Source organism: Cololabis saira, chromosome 8 (assembly GCF_033807715.1).
Source record: "Cololabis saira isolate AMF1-May2022 chromosome 8, fColSai1.1, whole genome shotgun sequence".
Taxonomy (NCBI): Eukaryota; Metazoa; Chordata; class Actinopteri; order Beloniformes; family Belonidae; genus Cololabis; species Cololabis saira.
Window position 1 is genome coordinate 42,000,058 of NC_084594.1, and position 19,668 is coordinate 42,019,725.

General features: G+C 43.7%; 48 non-coding genes across 48 annotated transcripts; all 48 read left to right on the forward strand.

Moving 5' to 3' along the window:
- Positions 1 to 918: 918 nt before the first annotated feature.
- On the forward strand, positions 919 to 991 carry trnaf-gaa (transfer RNA phenylalanine (anticodon GAA)). The gene has a single exon. It is a non-coding gene; the product is annotated as a tRNA-Phe (tRNA).
- Positions 992 to 1,304: 313 nt separating this feature from the next.
- On the forward strand, positions 1,305 to 1,377 carry trnaf-gaa (transfer RNA phenylalanine (anticodon GAA)). Its single transcript has one exon. It is a non-coding gene; the product is annotated as a tRNA-Phe (tRNA).
- Positions 1,378 to 1,690: 313 nt separating this feature from the next.
- On the forward strand, positions 1,691 to 1,763 carry trnaf-gaa (transfer RNA phenylalanine (anticodon GAA)). The gene has a single exon. It is a non-coding gene; the product is annotated as a tRNA-Phe (tRNA).
- Positions 1,764 to 2,075: 312 nt separating this feature from the next.
- On the forward strand, positions 2,076 to 2,148 carry trnaf-gaa (transfer RNA phenylalanine (anticodon GAA)). The gene has a single exon. It is a non-coding gene; the product is annotated as a tRNA-Phe (tRNA).
- A 313-nt stretch (positions 2,149 to 2,461) lies between these two features.
- Positions 2,462 to 2,534, forward strand: trnaf-gaa (transfer RNA phenylalanine (anticodon GAA)). The gene has a single exon. It is a non-coding gene; the product is annotated as a tRNA-Phe (tRNA).
- Positions 2,535 to 2,846: 312 nt separating this feature from the next.
- Positions 2,847 to 2,919, forward strand: trnaf-gaa (transfer RNA phenylalanine (anticodon GAA)). Its single transcript has one exon. It is a non-coding gene; the product is annotated as a tRNA-Phe (tRNA).
- A 313-nt stretch (positions 2,920 to 3,232) lies between these two features.
- On the forward strand, positions 3,233 to 3,305 carry trnaf-gaa (transfer RNA phenylalanine (anticodon GAA)). The gene has a single exon. It is a non-coding gene; the product is annotated as a tRNA-Phe (tRNA).
- Positions 3,306 to 3,618: 313 nt separating this feature from the next.
- On the forward strand, positions 3,619 to 3,691 carry trnaf-gaa (transfer RNA phenylalanine (anticodon GAA)). Its single transcript has one exon. It is a non-coding gene; the product is annotated as a tRNA-Phe (tRNA).
- A 312-nt stretch (positions 3,692 to 4,003) lies between these two features.
- Positions 4,004 to 4,076, forward strand: trnaf-gaa (transfer RNA phenylalanine (anticodon GAA)). The gene has a single exon. It is a non-coding gene; the product is annotated as a tRNA-Phe (tRNA).
- A 313-nt stretch (positions 4,077 to 4,389) lies between these two features.
- trnaf-gaa (transfer RNA phenylalanine (anticodon GAA)) lies at positions 4,390 to 4,462 on the forward strand. Its single transcript has one exon. It is a non-coding gene; the product is annotated as a tRNA-Phe (tRNA).
- A 312-nt stretch (positions 4,463 to 4,774) lies between these two features.
- trnaf-gaa (transfer RNA phenylalanine (anticodon GAA)) lies at positions 4,775 to 4,847 on the forward strand. The gene has a single exon. It is a non-coding gene; the product is annotated as a tRNA-Phe (tRNA).
- Positions 4,848 to 5,160: 313 nt separating this feature from the next.
- trnaf-gaa (transfer RNA phenylalanine (anticodon GAA)) lies at positions 5,161 to 5,233 on the forward strand. Its single transcript has one exon. It is a non-coding gene; the product is annotated as a tRNA-Phe (tRNA).
- Positions 5,234 to 5,546: 313 nt separating this feature from the next.
- trnaf-gaa (transfer RNA phenylalanine (anticodon GAA)) lies at positions 5,547 to 5,619 on the forward strand. Its single transcript has one exon. It is a non-coding gene; the product is annotated as a tRNA-Phe (tRNA).
- Positions 5,620 to 5,932: 313 nt separating this feature from the next.
- Positions 5,933 to 6,005, forward strand: trnaf-gaa (transfer RNA phenylalanine (anticodon GAA)). Its single transcript has one exon. It is a non-coding gene; the product is annotated as a tRNA-Phe (tRNA).
- Positions 6,006 to 6,309: 304 nt separating this feature from the next.
- Positions 6,310 to 6,382, forward strand: trnaf-gaa (transfer RNA phenylalanine (anticodon GAA)). Its single transcript has one exon. It is a non-coding gene; the product is annotated as a tRNA-Phe (tRNA).
- A 313-nt stretch (positions 6,383 to 6,695) lies between these two features.
- trnaf-gaa (transfer RNA phenylalanine (anticodon GAA)) lies at positions 6,696 to 6,768 on the forward strand. Its single transcript has one exon. It is a non-coding gene; the product is annotated as a tRNA-Phe (tRNA).
- Positions 6,769 to 7,081: 313 nt separating this feature from the next.
- On the forward strand, positions 7,082 to 7,154 carry trnaf-gaa (transfer RNA phenylalanine (anticodon GAA)). Its single transcript has one exon. It is a non-coding gene; the product is annotated as a tRNA-Phe (tRNA).
- A 304-nt stretch (positions 7,155 to 7,458) lies between these two features.
- trnaf-gaa (transfer RNA phenylalanine (anticodon GAA)) lies at positions 7,459 to 7,531 on the forward strand. The gene has a single exon. It is a non-coding gene; the product is annotated as a tRNA-Phe (tRNA).
- A 313-nt stretch (positions 7,532 to 7,844) lies between these two features.
- Positions 7,845 to 7,917, forward strand: trnaf-gaa (transfer RNA phenylalanine (anticodon GAA)). The gene has a single exon. It is a non-coding gene; the product is annotated as a tRNA-Phe (tRNA).
- Positions 7,918 to 8,230: 313 nt separating this feature from the next.
- Positions 8,231 to 8,303, forward strand: trnaf-gaa (transfer RNA phenylalanine (anticodon GAA)). The gene has a single exon. It is a non-coding gene; the product is annotated as a tRNA-Phe (tRNA).
- A 312-nt stretch (positions 8,304 to 8,615) lies between these two features.
- trnaf-gaa (transfer RNA phenylalanine (anticodon GAA)) lies at positions 8,616 to 8,688 on the forward strand. The gene has a single exon. It is a non-coding gene; the product is annotated as a tRNA-Phe (tRNA).
- Positions 8,689 to 9,001: 313 nt separating this feature from the next.
- On the forward strand, positions 9,002 to 9,074 carry trnaf-gaa (transfer RNA phenylalanine (anticodon GAA)). Its single transcript has one exon. It is a non-coding gene; the product is annotated as a tRNA-Phe (tRNA).
- Positions 9,075 to 9,387: 313 nt separating this feature from the next.
- trnaf-gaa (transfer RNA phenylalanine (anticodon GAA)) lies at positions 9,388 to 9,460 on the forward strand. Its single transcript has one exon. It is a non-coding gene; the product is annotated as a tRNA-Phe (tRNA).
- A 312-nt stretch (positions 9,461 to 9,772) lies between these two features.
- trnaf-gaa (transfer RNA phenylalanine (anticodon GAA)) lies at positions 9,773 to 9,845 on the forward strand. Its single transcript has one exon. It is a non-coding gene; the product is annotated as a tRNA-Phe (tRNA).
- Positions 9,846 to 10,158: 313 nt separating this feature from the next.
- On the forward strand, positions 10,159 to 10,231 carry trnaf-gaa (transfer RNA phenylalanine (anticodon GAA)). Its single transcript has one exon. It is a non-coding gene; the product is annotated as a tRNA-Phe (tRNA).
- A 313-nt stretch (positions 10,232 to 10,544) lies between these two features.
- trnaf-gaa (transfer RNA phenylalanine (anticodon GAA)) lies at positions 10,545 to 10,617 on the forward strand. The gene has a single exon. It is a non-coding gene; the product is annotated as a tRNA-Phe (tRNA).
- A 313-nt stretch (positions 10,618 to 10,930) lies between these two features.
- On the forward strand, positions 10,931 to 11,003 carry trnaf-gaa (transfer RNA phenylalanine (anticodon GAA)). The gene has a single exon. It is a non-coding gene; the product is annotated as a tRNA-Phe (tRNA).
- A 313-nt stretch (positions 11,004 to 11,316) lies between these two features.
- Positions 11,317 to 11,389, forward strand: trnaf-gaa (transfer RNA phenylalanine (anticodon GAA)). Its single transcript has one exon. It is a non-coding gene; the product is annotated as a tRNA-Phe (tRNA).
- A 313-nt stretch (positions 11,390 to 11,702) lies between these two features.
- trnaf-gaa (transfer RNA phenylalanine (anticodon GAA)) lies at positions 11,703 to 11,775 on the forward strand. The gene has a single exon. It is a non-coding gene; the product is annotated as a tRNA-Phe (tRNA).
- Positions 11,776 to 12,088: 313 nt separating this feature from the next.
- trnaf-gaa (transfer RNA phenylalanine (anticodon GAA)) lies at positions 12,089 to 12,161 on the forward strand. The gene has a single exon. It is a non-coding gene; the product is annotated as a tRNA-Phe (tRNA).
- A 312-nt stretch (positions 12,162 to 12,473) lies between these two features.
- On the forward strand, positions 12,474 to 12,546 carry trnaf-gaa (transfer RNA phenylalanine (anticodon GAA)). Its single transcript has one exon. It is a non-coding gene; the product is annotated as a tRNA-Phe (tRNA).
- A 313-nt stretch (positions 12,547 to 12,859) lies between these two features.
- Positions 12,860 to 12,932, forward strand: trnaf-gaa (transfer RNA phenylalanine (anticodon GAA)). Its single transcript has one exon. It is a non-coding gene; the product is annotated as a tRNA-Phe (tRNA).
- A 313-nt stretch (positions 12,933 to 13,245) lies between these two features.
- trnaf-gaa (transfer RNA phenylalanine (anticodon GAA)) lies at positions 13,246 to 13,318 on the forward strand. Its single transcript has one exon. It is a non-coding gene; the product is annotated as a tRNA-Phe (tRNA).
- A 312-nt stretch (positions 13,319 to 13,630) lies between these two features.
- On the forward strand, positions 13,631 to 13,703 carry trnaf-gaa (transfer RNA phenylalanine (anticodon GAA)). Its single transcript has one exon. It is a non-coding gene; the product is annotated as a tRNA-Phe (tRNA).
- Positions 13,704 to 14,016: 313 nt separating this feature from the next.
- Positions 14,017 to 14,089, forward strand: trnaf-gaa (transfer RNA phenylalanine (anticodon GAA)). Its single transcript has one exon. It is a non-coding gene; the product is annotated as a tRNA-Phe (tRNA).
- Positions 14,090 to 14,402: 313 nt separating this feature from the next.
- trnaf-gaa (transfer RNA phenylalanine (anticodon GAA)) lies at positions 14,403 to 14,475 on the forward strand. The gene has a single exon. It is a non-coding gene; the product is annotated as a tRNA-Phe (tRNA).
- Positions 14,476 to 14,788: 313 nt separating this feature from the next.
- On the forward strand, positions 14,789 to 14,861 carry trnaf-gaa (transfer RNA phenylalanine (anticodon GAA)). The gene has a single exon. It is a non-coding gene; the product is annotated as a tRNA-Phe (tRNA).
- Positions 14,862 to 15,173: 312 nt separating this feature from the next.
- trnaf-gaa (transfer RNA phenylalanine (anticodon GAA)) lies at positions 15,174 to 15,246 on the forward strand. Its single transcript has one exon. It is a non-coding gene; the product is annotated as a tRNA-Phe (tRNA).
- Positions 15,247 to 15,559: 313 nt separating this feature from the next.
- On the forward strand, positions 15,560 to 15,632 carry trnaf-gaa (transfer RNA phenylalanine (anticodon GAA)). Its single transcript has one exon. It is a non-coding gene; the product is annotated as a tRNA-Phe (tRNA).
- A 310-nt stretch (positions 15,633 to 15,942) lies between these two features.
- On the forward strand, positions 15,943 to 16,015 carry trnaf-gaa (transfer RNA phenylalanine (anticodon GAA)). The gene has a single exon. It is a non-coding gene; the product is annotated as a tRNA-Phe (tRNA).
- A 313-nt stretch (positions 16,016 to 16,328) lies between these two features.
- Positions 16,329 to 16,401, forward strand: trnaf-gaa (transfer RNA phenylalanine (anticodon GAA)). Its single transcript has one exon. It is a non-coding gene; the product is annotated as a tRNA-Phe (tRNA).
- Positions 16,402 to 16,714: 313 nt separating this feature from the next.
- trnaf-gaa (transfer RNA phenylalanine (anticodon GAA)) lies at positions 16,715 to 16,787 on the forward strand. Its single transcript has one exon. It is a non-coding gene; the product is annotated as a tRNA-Phe (tRNA).
- Positions 16,788 to 17,100: 313 nt separating this feature from the next.
- trnaf-gaa (transfer RNA phenylalanine (anticodon GAA)) lies at positions 17,101 to 17,173 on the forward strand. Its single transcript has one exon. It is a non-coding gene; the product is annotated as a tRNA-Phe (tRNA).
- Positions 17,174 to 17,486: 313 nt separating this feature from the next.
- Positions 17,487 to 17,559, forward strand: trnaf-gaa (transfer RNA phenylalanine (anticodon GAA)). The gene has a single exon. It is a non-coding gene; the product is annotated as a tRNA-Phe (tRNA).
- A 313-nt stretch (positions 17,560 to 17,872) lies between these two features.
- On the forward strand, positions 17,873 to 17,945 carry trnaf-gaa (transfer RNA phenylalanine (anticodon GAA)). The gene has a single exon. It is a non-coding gene; the product is annotated as a tRNA-Phe (tRNA).
- A 692-nt stretch (positions 17,946 to 18,637) lies between these two features.
- Positions 18,638 to 18,710, forward strand: trnaf-gaa (transfer RNA phenylalanine (anticodon GAA)). The gene has a single exon. It is a non-coding gene; the product is annotated as a tRNA-Phe (tRNA).
- Positions 18,711 to 19,022: 312 nt separating this feature from the next.
- Positions 19,023 to 19,095, forward strand: trnaf-gaa (transfer RNA phenylalanine (anticodon GAA)). The gene has a single exon. It is a non-coding gene; the product is annotated as a tRNA-Phe (tRNA).
- A 312-nt stretch (positions 19,096 to 19,407) lies between these two features.
- Positions 19,408 to 19,480, forward strand: trnaf-gaa (transfer RNA phenylalanine (anticodon GAA)). Its single transcript has one exon. It is a non-coding gene; the product is annotated as a tRNA-Phe (tRNA).
- The last annotated feature ends 188 nt before the right edge of the window (positions 19,481 to 19,668 follow it).

Consider the following 19,668-nt stretch of genomic DNA (forward strand, 5'->3'; position numbering starts at 1 on the left):
CTTGGGGCAGAGGGCCTTCTTTAAGGCCCAACAAAAAACGGGCACCAGGATAAATTATCATTTTAAAACTTTGTGGGTACCCAGCACTGCTCACGAACTCGAATCCTGCCAACAACGCCAAATGTCACAGGGGTGGCTCAAGTCCCCAATTAAATACTTTCGAGGGTGAGCAGCGCTTAGTAACCCACAACAAAAAGCAGGAGTGCAGCAACAGACATTTATTGCTCCAAGACGGTTATAAAATCAGGGGTGGGGGAGTCACTAAAAATAGAACTGTTCTAAAAATGGCCAATCCATAAAAGGTTAAAGATGAACAGTCTCAGTCATTCTGGGCTCACTGCCCTCTCAGTGTCCCCTCCCTGTTGGCCCACGCCAACAGGGATCCCCGGTCCGAGTCCGCCGGGGGCTCCCCAACCACCTGGGCCCCCATGGGCCTCTGTACATCCGTCCATCCTCCTCAGCTCTGCCCATTCTCCGTCCAGCCACCACAGTCCATCCAATCTTGTTTTCCAACTCTAGTTTTCAACTCTGCAGCTCCCTTGAATATCAAGGGGGGAAGGGAACCCTCCCCTGGTCCACCATTGGTCTGGGGGGCCAGCCTGCAGTGGTTTATTGGCCACTGCAGCTGTCTGTCAGGATTCAGTTGCTGCTTGATTGTGTTCAGCTGTGTCTAATCAACTCAAACAAAAGGTAATTGCATGCCAACTCAAAAACAGAAGAAGTTACATTTCAAACAATAATAACTAGACAAAGCAACAAAACATGCATGCAAATAAAATGTTACACTAAAATTTCAAAACAATAAAACGATTAAACACAGCCTGACACTCAGCATGACAATTGTCAACAATTTTTATCACAGACCAACCAGTGGGTGATAGGAGCAATGTCACAGGTATACATGGCAACTTGTAACACGCCGAAATAGCTCAGTTGGGAGAGCGTTAGACTGAAGATCTAAAGGTCCCTGGTCCGATCCCGGGTTTCGGCAACCATTTGAATTTCAAGATATCTGAAGTTTTAAAGAGTGCATGAGGCTGAAGAACTGAAAGGCTTTTGACAGAGACCGACAAACAGGCTTCAGCACCGATGAGACAGGTATACCTGGCAACTTCTAACATGCTGTAATAGCTCAGTTACGGACAAGGTTAGGCTGAAGAGCTAAATGTCCCTCCCTGACTACAATTGAAATGTTTTACAGAGACCATTGATTCAAAATATGAATATTGTCAACAATTTTTAACACAGACCAACCAGTGGGTGATAGGAGCAATGTCACAGGTATACATGGCAACTTGTAACACGCCGAAATAGCTCAGTTGGGAGAGCGTTAGACTGAAGATCTAAAGGTCCCTGGTCCGATCCCGGGTTTCGGCAACCATTTGAATTTCAAGATATCTGAAGTTTTAAAGAGTGCATGAGGCTGAAGAACTGAAAGCCTTTTGACAGAGACCGACAAACAGGCTTCAGCACCGATGAGACCGGTATACCTGGCAACTTCTAACATGCTGTAATAGCTCAGTTACGGACAAGGTTAGGCTGAAGAGCTAAATCTCCCTCCTTGACTACAATTGAAATGTTTAACAGAGACCATCGATTCAAAATATGAATATTGTCAACAATTTTTAACACAGACCAACCAGTGGGTGATAGCAGCAATGTCAGAGTTGTACATGGCAACTTGTAACACGCCGAAATAGCTCAGTTGGGAGAGCGTTAGACTGAAGATCTAAAGGTCCCTGGTCCGATCCCGGGTTTCGGCAACCGTTTGAATTTGAAGGTATCTAAAGTTTTAAAGAGTGCATGAGGCTGAAGAACTGAAAGCGTTTTGACAGGGACCGACAAACAGGCTTCAGCACTGATGAGACAGGTATACCTGGCAATTCTAACATGCCGTAATAGCTCAGTTAGGGACAACGTTAGGCTGAAGAGCTAAAGGTCCCTGCCTGATAACAATTGAAAGGATTTACAGAGACCATTGATTCAAAATATGAATATTGTCAACAATTTTTAACACAGACCAACCAGTGGGTGATAGCAGCAATGTCACAGGTATACATGGCAACTTGTAACACGCCGAAATAGCTCAGTTGGGAGAGCGTTAGACTGAAGATCTAAAGGTCCCTGGTCCGATCCCGGGTTTCGGCAGCAGTTTGAATTTGAAAGTATATGAAGTTTTAAAGAGAGCATGAGGCTGAAGAACTGAAAGCTTTTTTACAGAGACCGACAAACAGGCTTCAGCACCGATGAGACAGGTATACCTGGCAACTTCTAACATGCTGTAATAGCTCAGTTACGGACAAGGTTAGGCTGAAGAGCTAAATGTCCCTCCCTGACTACAATTGAAATGTTTTACAGAGACCATTGATTCAAAATATGAATATTGTCAACAATTTTTAACACAGACCAACCAGTGGGCGATAGCAGCAATGTCACAGGTATACATGGCAAATGGTAAGATGCCGAAATAGCTCAGTTGGGAGAGCGTTAGACTGAAGATCTAAAGGTCCCTGGTCCGATCCCGGGTTTCGGCAGCCGTTTGAATTTGAAAGTATCTGAAGTTTTAAAGAGAGCATGAGGCTGAAGAACTGAAAGGCTTTTGACAGAGAATGACAAACAGGCTTCAGCACCGATGAGGCAGGTATACCTGGCAATTCTAACATGCCGTAATAGCTCAGTTAGGGACAACGTTAGGCTGAAGAGCTAAAGGTCCCTGCCTGATAACAATTGAAAGGTTTTACAGAGACCATTGATTCGAAATATGAATATTGTCAACAATTTTTAACACAGACCACCCAGTGGGTCATAGCAGCAATGTCACAGGTATACATGGCAACTTGTAACACGCCGAAATAGCTCAGTTGGGAGAGCGTTAGACTGAAGATCTAAAGGTCCCTGGTTCGATCCCGGGTTTCGGCAGCGGTTTGAATTTCAAGGTATCTGAAGTTTTAAGGAGTGCATGAGGCTGAAGAACTGAAAGGCTTTTGACAGAGACCGACAAACAGGCTTCAGCACCGATGAGACAGGTATACCTGGCAACTTCTAACATGCTGTAATAGCTCAGTTACGGACAAGGTTAGGCTGAAGAGCTAAATGTCCCTCCCTGACTACAATTGAAATGTTTTACAGACACCATTGATTCAAAATATGAATATTGTCAACAATTTTTATCACAGACCAACCAGTGGGTGATAGGAGCAATGTCACAGGTATACATGGCAACTTGTAACACGCCGAAATAGCTCAGTTGGGAGAGCGTTAGACTGAAGATCTAAAGGTCCCTGGTCCGATCCCGGGTTTCGGCAACCATTTGAATTTCAAGATATCTGAAGTTTTAAAGAGTGCATGAGGCTGAAGAACTGAAAGCCTTTTGACAGAGACCGACAAACAGGCTTCAGCACCGATGAGACCGGTATACCTGGCAACTTCTAACATGCTGTAATAGCTCAGTTACGGACAAGGTTAGGCTGAAGAGCTAAATCTCCCTCCTTGACTACAATTGAAATGTTTAACAGAGACCATCGATTCAAAATATGAATATTGTCAACAATTTTTAACACAGACCAACCAGTGGGTGATAGCAGCAATGTCAGAGTTGTACATGGCAACTTGTAACACGCCGAAATAGCTCAGTTGGGAGAGCGTTAGACTGAAGATCTAAAGGTCCCTGGTCCGATCCCGGGTTTCGGCAACCGTTTGAATTTGAAGGTATCTAAAGTTTTAAAGAGTGCATGAGGCTGAAGAACTGAAAGCGTTTTGACAGGGACCGACAAACAGGCTTCAGCACTGATGAGACAGGTATACCTGGCAATTCTAACATGCCGTAATAGCTCAGTTAGGGACAACGTTAGGCTGAAGAGCTAAAGGTCCCTGCCTGATAACAATTGAAAGGATTTACAGAGACCATTGATTCAAAATATGAATATTGTCAACAATTTTTAACACAGACCAACCAGTGGGTGATAGCAGCAATGTCACAGGTATACATGGCAACTTGTAACACGCCGAAATAGCTCAGTTGGGAGAGCGTTAGACTGAAGATCTAAAGGTCCCTGGTCCGATCCCGGGTTTCGGCAGCAGTTTGAATTTGAAAGTATATGAAGTTTTAAAGAGAGCATGAGGCTGAAGAACTGAAAGCTTTTTTACAGAGACCGACAAACAGGCTTCAGCACCGATGAGACAGGTATACCTGGCAACCTCTAACATGCTGTAATAGCTCAGTTACGGACAAGGTTAGGCTGAAGAGCTAAATGTCCCTCCCTGACTACAATTGAAATGTTTTACAGAGACCATTGATTCAAAATATGAATATTGTCAACAATTTTTAACACAGACCAACCAGTGGGCGATAGCAGCAATGTCACAGGTATACATGGCAAATGGTAAGATGCCGAAATAGCTCAGTTGGGAGAGCGTTAGACTGAAGATCTAAAGGTCCCTGGTCCGATCCCGGGTTTCGGCAGCCGTTTGAATTTGAAAGTATCTGAAGTTTTAAAGAGAGCATGAGGCTGAAGAACTGAAAGGCTTTTGACAGAGAATGACAAACAGGCTTCAGCACCGATGAGGCAGGTATACCTGGCAATTCTAACATGCCGTAATAGCTCAGTTAGGGACAACGTTAGGCTGAAGAGCTAAAGGTCCCTGCCTGATAACAATTGAAAGGTTTTACAGAGACCATTGATTCGAAATATGAATATTGTCAACAATTTTTAACACAGACCACCCAGTGGGTCATAGCAGCAATGTCACAGGTATACATGGCAACTTGTAACACGCCGAAATAGCTCAGTTGGGAGAGCGTTAGACTGAAGATCTAAAGGTCCCTGGTTCGATCCCGGGTTTCGGCAGCGGTTTGAATTTCAAGGTATCTGAAGTTTTAAGGAGTGCATGAGGCTGAAGAACTGAAAGGCTTTTGACAGAGACCGACAAACAGGCTTCAGCACCGATGAGACAGGTATACCTGGCAACTTCTAACATGCTGTAATAGCTCAGTTACGGACAAGGTTAGGCTGAAGAGCTAAATGTCCCTCCCTGACTACAATTGAAATGTTTTACAGAGACCATTGATTCAAAATATGAATATTGTCAACAATTTTTAACACAGACCAACCAGTGGGCGATAGCAGCAATGTCACAGGTATACATGGCAAATGGTAACATGCCGAAATAGCTCAGTTGGGAGAGTGTTAGACTGAAGATCTAAAGGTCCCTGGTCCGATCCCGGGTTTCGGCAGCCGTTTGAATTTGAAAGTATCTGAAGTTTTAAAGAGAGCATGAGGCTGTAGAACTGAAAGCCTTTTGACAGAGACCGACAAACAGGCTTCAGCACCGATGACACAGGTATACCTGGCAACTTCTAACATGCTGTAATAGCTCAGTTACGGACAAGGTTAGGCTGAAGAGCTAAATGTCCCTCCCTGACTACAATTGAAATGTTTTACAGACACCATTGATTCAAAATATGAATATTGTCAACAATTTTTAAGACAGACCAACCAGTAGGTGATAGGAGCAATGTCACAGGTATACATGGCAACTTGTAACACGCCGAAATAGCTCAGTTGGGAGAGCGTTAGACTGAAGATCTAAAGGTCCCTGGTCCGATCCCGGGTTTCGGCAACCGTTTGAATTTCAAGGTTTCTGAAGTTTTAAAGAGAGCATGAGGCTGAAGAACTGAAAGCCTTTTGACAGAGACCGACAAACAGGCTTCAGCACCGATGAGACAGGTATACCTGGCAACTTCTAACATGCCGTAATAGCTCAGTTACGGACAACGTTAGGCTGAAGAGCTAAAAGTCCCTGCCTGATAACATTTGAAAGGTTTTACAGAGACCATTGATTCAAAATATGAATATTGTCAAAAGATTTTAACACAGACCAACCAGTGGGTGATAGCAGCAATGTCACAGGTATACATGGCAAATGGTAACATGCCGAAATAGCTCAGTTGGGAGAGCGTTAGACTGAAGATCTAAAGGTCCCTGGTCCGATCCCGGGTTTCGGCAGCCGTTTGAATTTGAAAGTATCTGAAGTTTTAAAGAGAGCATGAGGCTGAAGAACTGAAAGGCTTTTGACAGAGACCGACAAACAGGCTTCAGCACCGATGAGGCAGGTATACCTGGCAATTCTAACATGCCGTAATAGCTCAGTTAGGGACAACGTTAGGCTGAAGAGCTAAAGGTCCCTGCCTGATAACAATTGAAAGGTTTTACAGAGACCATTGATTCAAAATATGAATATTGTCAACAATTTTTAACACAGACCAACCAGTGGGTGATAGCAGCAATGTCACATGCCAAATGGTAACATGCCGAAATAGCTCAGTTGGGAGAGCGTTAGACTGAAGATCTAAAGGGCCCTGGTTCGATACCGGGTTTCGGCAGCGGTTTGAATTTCAAGGTATCTGAAGTTTTAAAGAGTGCATGAGGCTGAAGAACTGAAAGGCTTTTGACAGAGACCGACAAACAGGCTTCAGAACCGATGAGACAGGTATACCTGGCAACTTCTAATGTGCCGTAATAGCTCAGTTAGGGACAACGTTAGGCTGAAGAGCTAAAGGTCCCTGCCTGATAACAATTGAAAGGTTTTACAGAGACCATTGATTCGAAATATGAATATTGTCAACAATTTTTAACACAGACCAACCAGTGGGTCATAGCAGCAATGTCACAGGTATACATGGCAACTTGTAACACGCCGAAATAGCTCAGTTGGGAGAGCGTTAGACTGAAGATCTAAAGGTCCCTGGTTCGATCCCGGGTTTCGGCAGCGGTTTGAATTTGAAAGTATCTGAAGTTTTAAAGAGAGCATGAGGCTGAAGAACTGAAAGCTTTTTGACAGTGACCGACAAACAGGCTTCAGCACCGATGAGACAGGTATACCTGGCAACTTCTAACATGTCGTAATACCTCAGTTACGGACAACGTTAGGCTGAAGAGCTAAAAGTCCCTGCCTGATAACATTTGAAAGGTTTTACAGAGACCATTGATTCAAAATATGAATATTGTCAACAATTTTTAACACAGACCAACCAGTGGGTGATAGCAGCGATGTCACAGGTATACATGGCAAATGGTAACATGCCGAAATGGCTCAGTTGGGAGAGCGTTAGACTGAAGATCTAAAGGTCCCTGGTCCGATCCCGGGTTTCGGCAGCCGTTTGAATTTGAAAGTATCTGAAGTTTTAAAGAGAGCATGAGGCTGAAGAACTGAAAGGCTTTTGACAGAGACCGACAAACAGGCTTCAGCACCGATGAGGCAGGTATACCTGGCAATTCTAACATGCCGTAATAGTTCAGTTAGGGACAACGTTAGGCTGAAGAGCTAAAGGTCCCTGCCTGATAACAATTGAAAGGTTTTACAGAGACCATTGATTCAAAATATGAATATTGTCAACAATTTTTAACACAGACCAACCAGTGGGTTATAGCAGCAATGTCACATGCCAAATGGTAACATGCCGAAATAGCTCAGTTGGGAGAGCGTTAGACTGAAGATCTAAAGGTCCCTGGTCCGATCCTGGGTTTCGGCAGCCGTTTGAATTTGAAAGTATCTGAAGTTTTAAAGAGAGCATGAGGCTGTAGAACTGAAAGCCTTTTGACAGAGACCGACAAACAGGCTTCAGCACCGATGACACAGGTATACCTGGCAACTTCTAACATGCTGTAATAGCTCAGTTACGGACAAGGTTAGGCTGAAGAGCTAAATGTCCCTCCCTGACTACAATTGAAATGTTTTACAGACACCATTGATTCAAAATATGAATATTGTCAACAATTTTTAACACAGACCAACCAGTGGGTGATAGGAGCAATGTCACAGGTATACATGGCAACTTGTAACACGCCGAAATAGCTCAGTTGGGAGAGCGTTAGACTGAAGATCTAAAGGTCCCTGGTCCGATCCCGGGTTTCGGCAACCGTTTGAATTTCAAGGTATCTGAACTTTTAAAGAGAGCATGAGGCTGAAGAACTGAAAGCCTTTTGACAGAGACCGACAAACAGGCTTCAGCACCGATGAGACAGGTATACCTGGCAACTTCTAACATGCCGTAATAGCTCAGTTACGGACAACATTAGGCTGAAGAGCTAAAAGTCCCTGCCTGATAACATTTGAAAGGTTTTACAGAGACCATTGATTCAAAATAGGAATATTGTCAACAATTTTTAACACAGACCAACCAGTGGGTGATAGCAGCAATGTCACAGGTATACATGGCAAATGGTAACATGCCGAAATAGCTCAGTTGGGAGAGCGTTAGACTGAAGATCTAAAGGTCCCTGGTCCGATCCCGGGTTTCGGCAGCCGTTTGAATTTGAAAGTATCCGAAGTTTTAAAGAGAGCATGAGGCTGAAGAACTGAAAGGCTTTTGACAGAGACCGACAAACAGGCTTCAGCACCGATGAGGCAGGTATACCTGGCAATTCTAACATGCCGTAATAGCTCAGTTACGGACAACGTTAGGCTGAAGAGCTAAAGGTCCCTGCCTGATAACAATTGAAAGGTTTTACAGAGACCATTGATTCAAAATATGAATATTGTCAACAATTTTTAACACAGACCAACCAGTGGGTGATAGCAGCAATGTCACAGGTATACATGGCAACTTGTAACACGCCGAAATAGCTCAGTTGGGAGAGCGTTAGACTGAAGATCTAAAGGTCCCTGGTCCGATCCCGGGTTTCGGCAGCAGTTTGAATTTGAAAGTATCTGAAGTTTTAAAAAGAGCATGAGGCTGAAGAACTGAAAGCCTTTTGACAGAGACCGACAAACAGGCTTCAGCACCGATGAGACAGGTATACCTGGCAACTTCTAACATGCCGTAATAGCTCAGTTACGGACAAGGTTAGGCTGAAGAGCTAAATGTCCCTCCCTGACTACAATTGAAATGTTTTACAGACACCATTGATTCAAAATATGAATATTGTCAACAATTTTTAACACAGACCAACCAGTGGGTGATAGGAGCAATGTCACAGGTATACATGGCAACTTGTAACACGCCGAAATAGCTCAGTTGGGAGAGCGTTAGACTGAAGATCTAAAGGTCCCTGGTCCGATCCCGGGTTTCGGCAGCCGTTTGAATTTCAAGGTATCTGAAGTTTTAAAGAGAGCATGAGGCTGAAGAACTGAAAGCCTTTTGACAGAGACCGACAAACAGGCTTCAGCACCGATGAGACAGGTATACCTGGCAACTTCTAACATGCCGTAATAGCTCAGTTACGGACAACGTTAGGCTGAAGAGCTAAAAGTCCCTGCCTGATAACATTTGAAAGGTTTTACAGAGACCATTTATTCAAAATATGAATATTGTCAACAATTTTTAACACAGACCAACCAGTGGGTGATAGCAGCAATGTCACAGGTATACATGGCAAATGGTAACATGCCGAAATAGCTCAGTTGGGAGAGCGTTAGACTGAAGATCTAAAGGTCCCTGGTCCGATCCCGGGTTTCGGCAGCCGTTTGAATTTGATAGTATCTGAAGTTTTAAAGAGAGCATGAGGCTGAAGAACTGAAAGGCTTTTGACAGAGACCGACAAACAGGCTTCAGCACCGATGAGGCAGGTATACCTGGCAATTCTAACATGCCGTAATAGCTCAGTTACGGACAACGTTAGGCTGAAGAGCTAAAGGTCCCTGCCTGATAACAATTGAAAGGTTTTGCAGAGACCATTGATTCAAAATATGAATATTGTCAACAATTTTTAACACAGACCAACCAGTGGGTGATAGCAGCAATGTCACAGGTATACATGGCAACTTGTAACACGCCGCAATAGCTCAGTTGGGAGAGCGTTAGACTGAAGATCTAAAGGTCCCTGGTCCGATCCAGGGTTTCGGCAGCCGTTTGAATTTGAAAGTGTCTGAAGTTTTAAAGAGAGCATGAGGCTGAAGAACTGAAAGCTTTTTGACAGAGACCGACAAACAGGCTTCAGCACCGATGAGACAGGTATACCTGGCAACTTCTAACATGTCGTAATAGCTCAGTTACGGACAACGTTAGGCTGAAGAGCTAAAAGTCCCTGCCTGATAACATTTGAAAGGTTTTACAGAGACCATTGATTCAAAATATGAATATTGTCAACAATTTTTAACACAGACCAACCAGTGGGTGATAGCAGCAATGTCACAGGTATACATGGCAACTTGTAACACGCCGAAATAGCTCAGTTGGGAGAGCGTTAGACTGAAGATCTAAAGGTCCCTGGTCCGATCCCGGGTTTCGGCAGCAGTTTGAATTTGAAAGTATCTGAAGTTTTAAAGAGAGCATGAGGCTGAAGAACTGAAAGCCTTTTGACAGAGACCGACAAACAGGCTTCAGCACCGATGAGACAGGTATACCTGGCAACTTCTAACATGCCGTAATAGCTCAGTTACGGACAACGTTAGGCTGAAGAGCTAAAAGTCCCTGCCTGATAACAATTGAAAGGTTTTACAGAGACCATTGATTCAAAATATGAATATTGTCAACAATTTTTAACACAGACCAACCAGTGGGTGATAGCAGCAATGTCACAGGTATACATGGCAACTTGTAACACGCCGAAATAGCTCAGTTGGGAGAGCGTTAGACTGAAGATCTAAAGGTCCCTGGTCCGATCCCGGGTTTCGGCAGCCGTTTGAATTTGAAGGTATCTGAAGTTTTAAAGAGTGCATGAGGCTGAAGAACAGAAAGCCTTTTGACAGAGACCGACAAACAGGCTTCAGCACAGATGAGACAGGTATACCTGGCAACTTCTAATGTGCCGTAATAGCTCAGTTACGGACAACGTTAGGCTGAAGAGCTAAAGGTCCCTGCCTGATAACAATTGAAAGGTTTTACAGAGACCATTGATTCGAAATATGAATATTGTCAACAATTTTTAACACAGACCAACCAGTGGGTCATAGCAGCAATGTCACAGGTATACATGGCAACTTGTAACACGCCGAAATAGCTCAGTTGGGAGAGCGTTAGACTGAAGATCTAAAGGTCCCTGGTTCGATCCCGGGTTTCGGCAGCGGTTTGAATTTCAAGGTATCTGAAGTTTTAAAGAGTGCATGAGGCTGAAGAACTGAAAGCCTTTTGACAGAGACCGACAAACAGGCTTCAGCACCGATGACACAGGTATACCTGGCAACTTCTAACATGCTGTAATAGCTCAGTTACGGACAAGGTTAGGCTGAAGAGCTAAATGTCCCTCCCTGACTACAATTGAAAGGTTTTACAGAGACCATTGATTCAAAATATGAATATTGTCAACAATTTTTAACACAGACCAACCAGTGGGCGATAGCAGCAATGTCACAGGTATACATGGCAAATGGTAACATGCCGAAATAGCTCAGTTGGGAGAGCGTTAGACTGAAGATCTAAAGGTCCCTGGTCCGATCCCGGGTTTCGGCAGCCGTTTGAATTTGAAAGTATCTGAAGTTTTAAAGAGAGCATGAGGCTGTAGAACTGAAAGCCTTTTGACAGAGACCGACAAACAGGCTTCAGCACCGATGACACAGGTATACCTGGCAACTTCTAACATGCTGTAATAGCTCAGTTACGGACAAGGTTAGGCTGAAGAGCTAAATGTCCCTCCCTGACTACAATTGAAATGTTTTACAGACACCATTGATTCAAAATATGAATATTGTCAACAATTTTTAACACAGACCAACCAGTGGGTGATAGGAGCAATGTCACAGGTATACATGGCAACTTGTAACACGCCGAAATAGCTCAGTTGGGAGAGCGTTAGACTGAAGATCTAAAGGTCCCTGGTCCGATCCCGGGTTTCGGCAACCGTTTGAATTTCAAGGTATCTGAACTTTTAAAGAGAGCATGAGGCTGAAGAACTGAAAGCCTTTTGACAGAGACCGACAAACAGGCTTCAGCACCGATGAGACAGGTATACCTGGCAACTTCTAACATGCCGTAATAGCTCAGTTACGGACAACGTTAGGCTGAAGAGCTAAAAGTCCCTGCCTGATAACATTTGAAAGGTTTTACAGAGACCATTGATTCAAAATATGAATATTGTCAACAATTTTTAACACAGACCAACCAGTGGGTGATAGCAGCAATGTCACAGGTATACATGGCAAATGGTAACATGCCAAAATATCTCAGTTGGGAGAGCGTTAGACTGAAGATCTAAAGGTCCCTGGTCCGATCCCGGGTTTCGGCAGCCGTTTGAATTTGAAAGTATCTGAAGTTTTAAAGAGAGCATGAGGCTGAAGAACTGAAAGGCTTTTGACAGAGACCGACAAACAGGCTTCAGCACCGATGAGGCAGGTATACCTGGCAATTCTAACATGCCGTAATAGCTCAGTTACGGACAACGTTAGGCTGAAGAGCTAAAGGTCCCTGCCTGATAACAATTGAAAGGTTTTACAGAGACCATTGATTCAAAATATGAATATTGTCAACAATTTTTAACACAGACCAACCAGTGGATGATAGCAGCAATGTCACAGGTATACATGGCAACTTGTAACACGCCGAAATAGCTCAGTTGGGAGAGCGTTAGACTGAAGATCTAAAGGTCCCTGGTCCGATCCCGGGTTTCGGCAGCAGTTTGAATTTGAAAGTATCTGAAGTTTTAAAGAGAGCATGAGGCTGAAGAACTGAAAGCCTTTTGACAGAGACCGACAAACAGGCTTCAGCACCGATGAGACAGGTATACCTGGCAACTTCTAACATGCCGTAATAGCTCAGTTACGGACAAGGTTAGGCTGAAGAGCTAAATGTCCCTCCCTGACTACAATTGAAATGTTTTACAGACACCATTGATTCAAAATATGAATATTGTCAACAATTTTTAACACAGACCAACCAGTGGGTGATAGGAGCAATGTCACAGGTATACATGGCAACTTGTAACACGCCGAAATAGCTCAGTTGGGAGAGCGTTAGACTGAAGATCTAAAGGTCCCTGGTCCGATCCCGGGTTTCGGCAACCGTTTGAATTTCAAGGTATCTGAAGTTTTAAAGAGAGCATGAGGCTGAAGAACTGAAAGCCTTTTGACAGAGACCGACAAACAGGCTTCAGCACCGATGAGACAGGTATACCTGGCAACTTCTAACATGCCGTAATAGCTCAGTTACGGACAACGTTAGGCTGAAGAGCTAAAAGTCCCTGCCTGATAACATTTGAAAGGTTTTACAGAGACCATTTATTCAAAATATGAATGATGTCAACAATTTTTAACACAGACCAACCAGTGGGTGATAGCAGCAATGTCACAGGTATACATGGCAAATGGTATCATGCCGAAATAGCTCAGTTGGGAGAGCGTTAGACTGAAGATCTAAAGGTCCCTGGTCCGATCCCGGGTTTCGGCAGCCGTTTGAATTTGAAAGTACCTGAAGTTTTAAAGAGAGCATGAGGCTGAAGAACTGAAAGGCTTTTGACAGAGACCGACAAACAGGCTTCAGCACCGATGAGGCAGGTATACCTGGCAATTCTAACATGCCGTAATAGCTCAGTTACGGACAACGTTAGGCTGAAGAGCTAAAGGTCCCTGCCTGATAACAATTGAAAGGTTTTACAGAGACCATTGATTCAAAATATGAATATTGTCAACAATTTTTAACACAGACCAACCAGTGGGTGATAGCAGCAATGTCACAGGTATACATGGCAACTTGTAACACGCCGCAATAGCTCAGTTGGGAGAGCGTTAGACTGAAGATCTAAAGGTCCCTGGTCCGATCCAGGGTTTCGGCAGCCGTTTGAATTTGAAAGTATCTGAAGTTTTAAAGAGAGCATGAGGCTGAAGAACTGAAAGCTTTTTGACAGAGACCGACAAACAGGCTTCAGCACCGATGAGACAGGTATACCTGGCAACTTCTAACATGTCGTAATAGCTCAGTTACGGACAACGTTAGGCTGAAGAGCTAAAAGTCCCTGCCTGATAACATTTGAAAGGTTTTACAGAGACCATTGATTCAAAATATGAATATTGTCAACAATTTTTAACACAGACCAACCAGTGGGTGATAGCAGCAATGTCACAGGTATACATGGCAACTTGTAACACGCCGAAATAGCTCAGTTGGGAGAGCGTTAGACTGAAGATCTAAAGGTCCCTGGTCAGATCCCGGGTTTCGGCAGCAGTTTGAATTTGAAAGTATCTGAAGTTTTAAAGAGAGCATGAGGCTGAAGAACTGAAAGCCTTTTGACAGAGACCGACAAACAGGCTTCAGCACCGATGACACAGGTATACCTGGCAACTTCTAACATGCTGTAATAGCTCAGTTACGGACAAGGTTAGGCTGAAGAGCTAAATGTCCCTCCCTGACTACAATTGAAATGTTTTACAGACACCATTGATTCAAAATATGAATATTGTCAACAATTTTTAACACAGACCAACCAGTGGGTGATAGGAGCAATGTCACAGGTATACATGGCAACTTGTAACACGCCGAAATAGCTCAGTTGGGAGAGCGTTAGACTGAAGATCTAAAGGTCCCTGGTCCGATCCCGGGTTTCGGCAACCGTTTGAATTTCAAGGTATCTGAACTTTTAAAGAGAGCATGAGGCTGAAGAACTGAAAGCCTTTTGACAGAGACCGACAAACAGGCTTCAGCACCGATGAGACAGGTATACCTGGCAACTTCTAACATGCCTTAATAGCTCAGTTACGGACAACGTTAGGCTGAAGAGCTAAAAGTCCCTGCCTGATAACATTTGAAAGGTTTTACAGAGACCATTGATTCAAAATATGAATATTGTCAACAATTTTTAACACAGACCAACCAGTGGGTGATAGCAGCAATGTCACAGGTATAAATGGCAAATGGTAACATGCCGAAATAGCTCAGTTGGGAGAGCGTTAGACTGAAGATCTAAAGGTCCCTGGTCCGATCCCGGGTTTCGGCAGCCGTTTGAATTTGAAAGTATCTGAAGTTTTAAAGAGAGCATGAGGCTGAAGAACTGAAAGGCTTTTGACAGAGACCGACAAACAGGCTTCAGCACCGATGAGACAGGTATACCTGGCAATTCTAACATGCCGTAATAGCTCAGTTACGGACAACGTTAGGCTGAAGAGCTAAAGGTCCCTGCCTGATAACAATTGAAAGGTTTTACAGAGACCATTGATTCAAAATATGAATATTGTCAACAATTTTTAACACAGACCAACCAGTGGGTGATAGCAGCAATGTCACAGGTATACATGGCAACTTGTAACACGCCGAAATAGCTCAGTTGGGAGAGCGTTAGACTGAAGATCTAAAGGTCCCTGGTCCGATCCCGGGTTTCGGCAGCCGTTTGAATTTGAAAGTATCTGAAGTTTTAAAGAGAGCATGAGGCTGAAGAACTGAAAGCTTTTTGACAGAGACCGACAAACAGGCTTCAGCACCGATGAGACAGGTATACCTGGCAACTTCTAACATGTCGTAATAGCTCAGTTACGGACAACGTTAGGCTGATGAACTAAAAGTCCCTGCCTGATAACATTTGAAAGGTTTTACAGAGACCATTGATTCAAAATATGAATATTGTCAACAATTTTTAACACAGACCAACCAGTGGGTGATAGCAGCAATGTCACAGGTATACATGGCAACTTGTAACACGCCGAAATAGCTCAGTTGGGAGAGCGTTAGACTGAAGATCTAAAGGTCCCTGGTCCGATCCCGGGTTTCGGCAGCAGTTTGAATTTGAAAGTATCTGAAGTTTTAAAGAGAGCATGAGGCTGAAGAACTGAAAGCCTTTTGACAGAGACCGACAAACAGGCTTCAGCACCGATGAGACAGGTATACCTGGCAACTTCTAACATGCCGTAATAGCTCAGTTACGGACGTTAGGCTGAAGAGCTAAAAGTCCCTGCCTGATAACAATTGAAAGGTTTTACAGAGACCATTGATTCAAAATATGAATATTGTCAACAATTTTTAACACAGACCAACCAGTGGGCGATAGCAGCAATGTCACAGGTATACATGGCAACTTGTAACACGCCGAAATAGCTCAGTTGGGAGAGCGTTAGACTGAAGATCTAAAGGTCCCTGGTCCGATCCCGGGTTTCGGCAGCCGTTTGAATTTGAAGGTATCTGAAGTTTTAAAGAGTGCATGAGGCTGAAGAACAGAAAGCCTTTTGACAGAGACCGACAAACAGGCTTCAGCACAGATGAGACAGGTATACCTGGCAACTTCTAATGTGCCGTAATAGCTCAGTTACGGACAAGGTTAGGCTGAAGAGCTAAATGTCCCTCCCTGACTACAATTGAAACGTTTTACAGAGACCATTGATTCAAAATATGAATATTGTCAACAATTTTTAACACAGACCAACCAGTGGGCGATAGCAGCAATGTCACAGTTATACATGGCAAATGGTAACATGCCGAAATAGCTCAGTTGGGAGAGCGTTAGACTGAAGATCTAAAGGTCCCTGGTCCGATCCCGGGTTTTGGCAGCCATTTGAATTTGAAAGTATCTGAAGTTTTAAAAAGAGCATGAGGCTGTAGAACTGAAAGCCTTTTGACAGAGACCGACAAACAGGCTTCAGCACCGATGACACAGGTATACCTGGCAACTTCTAACATGCTGTAATAGCTCAGTTACGGACAAGGTTAGGCTGAAGAGCTAAATGCCCCTCCCTGACTACAATTGAAATGTTTTACAGACACCATTGATTCAAAATATGAATATTGTCAACAATTTTTAACACAGACCAACCAGTGGGTGATAGGAGCAATGTCACAGGTATACATGGCAACTTGTAACACGCCGAAATATCTCAGTTGGGAGACCGTTAGACTGAAGATCTAAAGGTCCCTGGTCCGATCCCGGGTTTCGGCAACCGTTTGAATTTGAAAGTATCTGAAGTTTTAAAGAGAGCATGAGGCTGAAGAACTGAAAGCCTTTTGACAGAGACCGACAAACAGGCTTCAGCACCGATGAGACCGGTATACCTGGCAACTTCTAACATGCCGTAATAGCTCAGTTACGGACAACGTTAGGCTGAAGAGCTAAAAGTCCCTGCCTGATAACAATTGAAAGGTTTTACAGAGACCATTGATTCAAAATATGAATATTGTCAACAATTTTTAACACAGACCAACCAGTGGGTGATAGCAGCAATGTCACAGGTATACATGGCAACTTGTAACACGCCGAAATAGCTCAGTTGGGAGAGCGTTAGACTGAAGATCTAAAGGTCCCTGGTCCGATCCCGGGTTTCGGCAGCAGTTTGAATTTGAAAGTATCTGAAGTTTTAAAGAGAGCATGAGGCTGAAGAACTGAAAGCCTTTTGACAGAGACCGACAAACAGGCTTCAGCACCGATGAGACAGGTATACCTGGCAACTTCTAACATGCCGTAATAGCTCAGTTACGGACAACGTTAGGCTGAAGAGCTAAAAGTCCCTGCCTGATAACAATTGAAAGGTTTTACAGAGACCATTGATTCAAAATATGAATATTGTCAACAATTTTTAACACAGACCAACCAGTGGGTGATAGCAGCAATGTCACAGGTATACATGGCAACTTGTAACACGCCGAAATAGCTCAGTTGGGAGAGCGTTAGACTGAAGATCTAAAGGTCCCTGGTTTGATCCCGGGTTTCGGCAGCGGTTTGAATTTCAAGGTATCTGAAGTTTTAAAGAGTGCATGAGGCTGAAGAACAGAAAGGCTTTTGACAGAGACCGACAAACAGGCTTCAGCACCGATGAGACAGGTATACCTGGCAACTTCTAACATGCTGTAATAGCTCAGTTACGGACAAGGTTAGGCTGAAGAGCTAAATGTCCCTCCCTGACTACAATTGAAATGTTTTACAGAGACCATTGATTCAAAATATGAATATTGTCAACAATTTTTAACACAGACCAACCAGTGGGCGATAGCAGCAATGTCACAGGTATACATGGCAAATGGTAACATGCCGAAATAGCTCAGTTGGGAGAGCGTTAGACTGAAGATCTAAAGGTCCCTGGTCCGATCCCGGGTTTCGGCAGCCGTTTGAATTTGAAAGTATCTGAAGTATTAAAGAGAGCATGAGGCTGTAGAACTGAAAGCCTTTTGACAGAGACCGACAAACAGGCTTCAGCACCGATGACACAGGTATACCTGGCAACTTCTAACATGCTGTAATAGCTCAGTTACGGACAAGGTTAGGCTGAAGAGCTAAATGTCCCTCCCTGACTACAATTGAAATGTTTTACAGACACCATTGATTCAAAATATGAATATTGTCAACAATTTTTAACACAGACCAACCAGTGGGTGATAGGAGCAATGTCACAGGTATACATGGCAACTTGTAACACGCCGAAATAGCTCAGTTGGGAGAGCGTTAGACTGAAGATCTAAAAGTCCGATCCCGGGTTTCGGCAACCGTTTGAATTTCAAGGTATTTGAAGTTTTAAAGAGTGCATGAGGCTGAAGAACTGAAAGCCTTTTGACAGAGACCGACAAACAGGCTTCAGCACCGATGAGACCGGTATACCTGGCAACTTCTAACATGCTGTAATAGCTCAGTTACGGACGAGGTTAGGCTGAAGAGCTAAATGTCCCTCCCTGACTACAATTGAAATGTTTTACAGAGACCATTGATTCAAAATATGAATATTGTCAACAATTTTTAACACAGACCAACCAGTGGGTGATAGCAGCAATGTCAGAGTTATACATGGCAAATTGTAACACGCCGAAATAGCTCAGTTGGGAGAGCGTTAGACTGAAGATCTAAAGGTCCCTGGTCCGATCCCGGGTTTCGGCAACCGTTTGAATTTGAAGGTATCTAAAGTCTTAAAGAGTGCATGAGGCTGAAGAACTGAAAGCTTTTTGACAGAGACCGACAAACAGGCTTCAGCACTGATGAGACAGGTATATCTGGCAATTCTAAGATGCCGTAATAGCTCAGTTAGGGACAACGTTAGGCTGAAGAGCTAAAGGTCCCTGCCTGATAACAATTGAAAGGATTTACAGACCCCATTGATTCAAAATATGAATATTGTCAACAATTTTTAACACAGACCAACCAGTGGGTGATAGCAGCAATGTCACAGGTATACATGGCAACTTGTAACACACCGAAATAGCTCAGTTGGGAGAGCGTTAGACTGAAGATCTAAAGGTCCCTGGTCCGATCCCGGGTTTCGGCAGCCATTTGAATTTGAAAGTATCTGAAGTTTTAAAGAAAGCATGAGGCTGAAGAACTGAAAGCTTTTTGACAGAGACCGACAAACAGGCTTCAGCACCGATGAGACAGGTATACCTGGCAATTCTAACATGCCGTAATAGCTCAGTTAGGGACAAGGTTACGCTGAAGAGCTAAAGGTCCCTGCCTGATACCAATTGAAAGGATTTACAGAGACCATTGATTCAAAATATGAATATTGTCAACAATTTTTAACACAGACCAACCAGTGGGTGATAGCAGCAATGTCAGAGTTATACATGGCAACTTGTAACACGCCGAAATAGCTCAGTTGGGAGAGCGTTAGACTGAAGATCTAAAGGTCCCTGGTCCGATCCCGGGTTTCGGCAACCGTTTGAATTTGAAGGTATCTAAAGTTTTAAAGAGTGCATGAGGCTGAAGAACTGAAAGCGTTTTGACAGAGACCGACAAACAGGCTTCAGCACTGATGAGACAGGTATACCTGGCAATTCTAACATGCCGTAATAGCTCAGTTAGGGACAAGGTTACGCTGAAGAGCTAAAGGTCCCTGCCTGAT